This window comes from Rattus norvegicus, chromosome 10, assembly GCF_036323735.1.
Source record: "Rattus norvegicus strain BN/NHsdMcwi chromosome 10, GRCr8, whole genome shotgun sequence".
In the NCBI taxonomy this organism is placed as follows: Eukaryota; Metazoa; Chordata; class Mammalia; order Rodentia; family Muridae; genus Rattus; species Rattus norvegicus.
This window is the reverse complement of record NC_086028.1, coordinates 72,153,759-72,160,494: the sequence shown is the minus strand read 5'-3', so window position 1 is coordinate 72,160,494 and position 6,736 is coordinate 72,153,759. Positions and strand designations below refer to the sequence as shown.

Here is a 6,736-nt window from a genome sequence, read left to right as displayed (position 1 = left end):
TAAAGCTTAGAAAGTTTAATTTATTTATCTAAAGCCACGGAGGGAGAGAGTCATGTCTGGGAACCATCTGTGTCAATCCGATCTTCCAGGAAACAGGCAAAGAGCTGGGGTTCAGGGCACATCCAGGTGATCTGCCTGTTAACGATTCAAGGATGGCTGCGTGTGGTGGAACGCACACCTGCGGTCTCAGGCCTTGGGAGATGGCGGCTGGAGGGTTAGGAGTTCAAGATTATGCTTGGTTACAAAATGAGAAGCCAGCTGGCTTACCTCAGACCTTGTCTCAAACATTATAAAAACAAAACAACAGCAGAGAGAGAGAGAGAGAGAGAGAGAGAGAGAGAGAGAGAGAGAGGAGAGAGAGAGAGGAGAGAGAGAGAGGAGAGAGAGAGAGAGAGAGAGAGAGAGAGAGAGAGAGAGAGAGAGAGGAGAGAGAGAGAATGAGAGGAGTCTCATTGGTCCCCTTTTGAGGGTGCCTCTAGTGACCTAAGGATTTCTTTCCCATAGGTCCCATGTACCAAAATTCTGAAACTCTTGGGCTACACTTTTTTTTTTTTTTTTTTTTTTTGGTTCTTTTTTTCGGAGCTGGGGACCAAACCCAGGGCCTTGCGCTTGGGCTACACTTTTAATACATGAGCTTCTTGGAGACATTTAAGGTAGAAATCCTGGGCGGTGGGCTCTTAGATAACTAGGTTTTACATTCAGATTTTCAGCATAGGGATGTCTAAGATTCACCAGAGCAAGGGGGTATGAAAAGCTCTGGGACTCTGGGCCAGGAGGGAAACCCACCAGATTTAGGTCCTTGCTGTACAAGGTACAAGGCTAATGATCCAAGTTCCACCCCTGGAACCACAGAAAGATGGGTCATGGCGTGCCGTGCCAGGTGTGCACATGCACCCCTAACTCAATAAAACATTATATTTTAAAGGCTACGAGATTGAACGAGTGAAAGCAGAGGAGAGAAACAAGCTCCGAGTCCCAGGGCGGGCTCAGTTAGCGATCAGCATTTAGAGATGAGAGGGGGAACAAAGAAGTAACGAAAAGGAAGACTGAGGGAGAACTATTGTAGAGTGAAGAAAACACTTCACAATGATTTGCTTATTTTTGTTTAATTGTGTATGTATGCATGCGTGCATGCTTATATGTGTGTGTATGTATGTATGTATGTATGTATGTATGTATGTGTGTGTGTGTATGTAAATGCAGGTAACTTTAGAGGCCAAATTCAGGCGTTGGATTCTCTGGTGTTCCAGGGAGCTGTGAGGCACTTGATGTAGATGTTGGGAGCCTAACTCAGGTCCTCTTATCCACTGAGTCCTCTCTGTAGCACCAAAGACGAAGAAATTACTTTGGGGGTGATCAGCAGCCTCCTAACAGGTGCTGACTGCAGAGAGGAGACCATGAGGGCTGAGGGCGGCAAACCTGTCCTGGGTTGGGCAGCGTGGTGTGTTAGTGTGTGTTCTCTTGCTGCGGTCCATTGGCCTTCACTTCCTTCCTGTCTCTTCCTATGCTGATGCAAGCTGTACAATTAGCTGGTGTCCCTAGGATCTAGAACAGTGTCTTGTTTGAGGTAAGTGTCCCACGAGTCGTCATCAGATTTTTTCTGAATGGAAAAACAAACAAACAAACAAACAGTGAAAGCCAGGCATGGTGGCAGGCACCTTTAATCACAGCACTTAGAAGGCAGAGGGAGGCAGGTCTCTGTGAGTTTGAGGCCAGTTTGGTCTATAAAGCAAGTTTTAGGTCAGCCAGGCCTATATACTTAGGAGTTGCCTCAAAAAACAAACAAACAAACAAACAAACAAACAAAAGCAACCTGAGACAAAAATTAAATTATATTTCCAAATGTTTCTTTGTATTAAGAAAATCTCATGCTGAGCTAAAGTTTTGAATGACTTACTCAAAGTTAGGCAAGGGTTTAATCCCACTATTTCTTATCTGTAAAAGGGGATGGTTCAGTGGGTGAGGCAGCTGCTTCCAAGCCTGAGGACTCCAGTTTATTCTCATAAGCCACATGGTTGAAAGGAGAGGATTGACTCCCCAAACTGGTTCTCTCTCTCTCTCTCTCTCTCTCTCTCTCTCTCTCTCTCTCTCTCTCTCTCTCTCACACACACACACACACACACACACACACACTGCACAACTTCCCCCAGCACAAAATATAAATAAATAAATATAAAATATATTTTAAAGGAGACGATAGCAAGAAGATAATGTTTGACACTTCACTCAGAATGGTGTGAGATGTTTAGTGATTTGTAAATCTGAAAGATTCACACAAATCAGACCACGCCACACAGCAAGCAGGCTGTTCAGATAAAGAAGTCATTGCTATAGCAAGTTCCATGCGCTTGGTCGAGCCTCCCCATCTACAGTCATGTTTCAGTCTCACATTTCACTCAGTCCCACAACTTTAAATACCAGAAAGAAAACAAAACAAAACAAAACAAAACAAAACAAAACAAAACGGAAATCTTCCTAGGGGGTTACGGTTCCAAGCAAAAGCATTTGCATGCATCTCGGGATTGGGGAAAGGGGCCATAACATGTCTGAAGTAGTGTCGCTACTCTCCTTGCTTCATATTAAGTTGAAATAATTCTGAGAGCCAAATGGGCAAGGTGTCTCACATCTGCAATCACAGCACTTTTGGAACCTAAGGCAGGAGGATGGCTAGTTTGGGATACATAGTGAGTTCCAAACCAGCCTTGGCTACAAGAATGAGATCTTATCTCTCCTCATCCTCACCACTGCCAAATATAGTAACTTTGTGTCTTTTTTACATAATACCTCCTTTCTTTGTTTAGACTCTACAGCTCAAACATTACTCCTTTGTGAACCTATAATGGCTACACCTCCCGGCATCTATATCCTCCTCTCAGTTACCCTGAGGCGATTTGAACAGATGCCAAGGCTTGGAAAGGGCACATTGTTGCAATCTAGATATTTCCCCTTCCAAAGGCTAACTGGGAAGTTTCTAGAAACTCTGGTAGGTTGAAAGAAGGTAAAGATCCCATTTTCAAGAAGCTTGGCCTTTAACGAGGGAAAAAATGTGCTGAGTGAAGAGGGTTAGAGGGGGTGGGAGAAGCAGTTGTTAGAGCCCAGAGTCCATCTGGATTATCGCTAAGGAGCCTTGGCGGCTGGCCAAGGCTTCTGAGTTAGTGTTTCTCCTTTGTTGTTCAGGATTAGGCAAACACAGCCCTCTGCTACTTTGCATTTCTTCCTGCCCAGGACCCAGAACACTTGACCCTCCTCTTTTCTGCATGCTGGGCAGAACTGATTACATTTTGGTACTGGTGTATCAATATGAAATATCCGGAGGAGATGCCAGGATAGTGTTTAAAGATTATAAAATGCTAAGACTTTCAAAGACAATTATTTAGAGAAAAGCTTCAAAGACAAACTTTCCCAAATAGGGAGACAGTTTTCATTAGTATGCTGATTCTTCTTTTATTATTTTTTTTCTTTCTTTACCTGTGTGGGTTGGTGCGGTGACAGGGGATGAGTGGCTAAATCAGGAAGGACAGAACATCATCGAGTGTGACAGCAGGAGAATGAGTTCTTAAGGCTGCAAGTGCGCCCTTTGAGATGACTCAAAGCATCATGCCTCAAACTCCCTCTTTTGTATTCCTGTCTCCATGGGGGCAATAACGTCTCTGCAAATGACTGTGCCTGACTGGCCTGTCGTTATTTTTAACACATTCACTTGTCACTTCCTAATATTAGACATCGTGCTAACTGCTTTGCATATACTCTTTATAGCCCCTCCCCCCAGGGGAAAAAAAAACCCTATGCAGTAGGAATTTTTAACGGTCTCCCTTCATACAGAAAAAAACAGCCTAAATTCCTTGGTCAGGTGCAGCATCCGGAGAGTGGGTAATAAGTCACTACGGAAGAGGAACAAACACAGTTAAGGGCGACTTCACAAAGGTGAAGTGTGCTTAGCTGGAATAACAGGATGGTGAGGTCACAAAGGTACTTTCTGATGCTGGGACTCTTTGAATAAGAAATCAACTCAGGCACACTCCCGTTTCCATTCATATTCTGTTTCCTTCCATGAGATGAGTATTGTGTTGGGACCACTTACAACAAACAGATACCGGTCACATGCCATTGAGAGACAGGCAGCTAGCTCATGACTCTGTGGTGAAAAGCAGGGCTCTAAAAGCTTTTCCAATCAGGATAGTCTTTTGGGCAAGCTGGTCTGCTCCCATGGGAACACTAGGATCTGATTTTTCTTTTCCTTCTTTTGTTGACGGGGACTTGGGCACCCCCCCACGTTCTGAGAAGCCAAAGGTGAGGTGTTTGTCAGGCCTGGGAAGAAGTCATGCTTCCCGGGGGAGGTAACAGCTGAGGCGTCACTTCAACTGTTATTTCATCTCCTTGCAGTAGGCTCCTCGTGCTCTAAGGTGTGACCAGGCACTGACCTATTTAGGATGCTAAGACACCATTGGAGTGCAACTCCATGGAGTATAGGTAGGGACCAGATTCTGCAGCTCCTGAAACCACCATAGGAAGAAACCGAGCGTTTTAGAGATGCTTTTTTTTAAAGATTTATTTATTTATTTATTTATATATGTAAGTACACTGTAGCTGTCTTCAGACACACCAGAAGAGGGCGTCAGATCCCATTACAGATGGTTGGGAGCCACCATGTGGTTGCTGGGATTTGAACTCAGGTCCTCTGGAAGAGCAGTCAGTGCTCTAACCACTGAGCCATCTCTCCAGCCCCTAGAGATGCTTTTTAAATGACCTTGGTTTTTATTATTTTAATATTTATACTATTTATTATTTGTAGACATGGCATTTCTATATTAATACTAAAAAGACTCACATAATATGCATGTTTTAGAAATACAACTCCTTTGAGGAGTTGACGAGGTCTTAGGTAGCCAAGGCTGGTCTCAAACTTCGGATTGTCCTGTTCTTCCCTCCAAGTGCTGGGACTTCAGCCATGGCCACCCTGCCCAGCTCAGAAACAGTCACTCTTTGTCTCATATTCATCAAGTCTATTATTTCAGGTAGGAATCCTTTACAAATATTTTCCATTTCATCTTTAATTTAGTTGAGTCCTGATTTTATAGTCTGGTTCTATCTGCAGAAATTTATACAATGAAGTATTGTAAAAGCACTTTCCTTTTAACGAAATACTGGACAGATGGAAACCTCATCCCTGAGTTCCTTTTGTTATTAACTTCACACTTTCATGGTTGAAAACTCCCCCCCCCCCCCCCCCCCCCCCCCCCCCGGAGCTGGGGACCGAACCCAGGGCCTTGCGCTTCCTAGGCAAGCGCTCTGCCACTGAGCCAAATCCCCAACCCCGGTTGAAAACTTTCTAATTGTTTCTTGTTTTCATGGGGCTAGGGATTAAACCCAGGGTCTTGCATATCTATGTCAGGTCTTTACCACTGAGTCAAATCTGCTAATTCATTCTCTCTCTCTCTCTCTCTCTCTCTCTCTCTCTCTCTCTCCCCCCCTCTACACACACACACACACACACACACACACACACACACACACACACACACAAGGTCAGTTTCAATTTGTAACTCAGAATGGTCTGGAACTTGGTATATATACAGTAATTTAGACTGGCCTCAAACTTGAGATCCTCCTGCTTCAACGCCACTCCCCCTTCCTAAAATGTTCAGTCTAATAGCCTTTAACACTTTCAACTTTATTAGTTTAAAATAATTTTATCCAGAAAAATACAATTGGGGTTGGGGGTTTGGCTCAGTGGTAGAGCACTTGCCTAGCAAACGCAAGGCCCTGGGTTTGGTCCCCAGCTCCGAAAAAAAAAAAAAAAAAAAAAGAAAAAGAAAAAGAAAAATACAATTAGTCTATAATTATTAAGGTAAAGTAATAAAACCTTGAGTTATGGACTGGGTATGGTGGCCTTAAATTCCAGCACTTAGGAGGCAGAGGCAAGAGGATTTCTGTGAGTTTGAAGTCAACCTGGTAATTTAGAAAAGCATTCGTGTGTGTGTGTGTGTGTGTGTGTGTGTGTGTGTGTGTGAAGTTACACAACAAAAGGAAGGCAAGGATGAGATTTCCATGTGTCCAAGTGAGGGTTCGTAAAAAGATGATTCATTTAACATTGACAGCTGGAAAGCCATCTCAACACCCGCCTGTAGAACGGTGGAAGAATTTCTGGCTGGGAGTTCAGCTCTGGGATACAGTGATTGCTACCGAGAAGAAAACCCTCGGTTCGATCTCCAGAACAAAACCAAAATAAAACAACAAAACCAAATATATTTTCTGTAGCTGGCAAACAGGAACCATTCACCGTCTTTGGCTACTCTCATTCCACTCTCTGTCTAGGGTCACGACTGGCTCGTCCTGGCTATGAGACTCACTCTCGTTGCACCATGGATAAGAATGCCCTTTTATTTCTTGTACAAGCTGAATGATGTCTGTTGCATGTATGTACATATTTTGCTTTGTAGACACTTGGGCTATTTCTACTTTTTGGTTGTTACCAACAAAAATGATAAAATTATTTAGTCAAGTGCCTGACTTCAATTGTTGTCAATATGCACTTGTGAGTGGACGTGCCGTATCAATATTGGACTATATGCTTAATTTTTGAAGCGCTTCCACTTTTTGCCGTAGCAGCCGCACTACTATCTTTGGCACAGATTTCAATTTCTCATCATTCTCCCCCAATTTAAATAAAAACATTAAATTTTATATAATGTCTGATTAATTTTTTGTAACCTCATCTGGTTTTTGATTGCTTGTT

The 6,736-nt window shown here is 43.3% G+C and overlaps 2 long non-coding RNA genes across 2 annotated transcripts; one reads left to right on the top strand and one right to left on the bottom strand.

The window, feature by feature from the left end:
* LOC103693408 (uncharacterized) lies at window positions 1-3,606 on the bottom strand. Its single transcript, XR_594843.4, has 3 exons — window positions 3,469-3,606; window positions 1,420-1,600; window positions 1-207 (listed from the first exon to the last, which is right to left on the bottom strand). It is a non-coding gene; the product is annotated as an uncharacterized LOC103693408 (long non-coding RNA).
* Window positions 3,607-4,052: 446 nt separating this feature from the next.
* Window positions 4,053-6,243, top strand: LOC120095163 (uncharacterized). Its single transcript, XR_005490398.2, has 3 exons — window positions 4,053-4,290; window positions 4,933-5,015; window positions 6,099-6,243. It is a non-coding gene; the product is annotated as an uncharacterized LOC120095163 (long non-coding RNA).
* The last annotated feature ends 493 nt before the right edge of the window (window positions 6,244-6,736 follow it).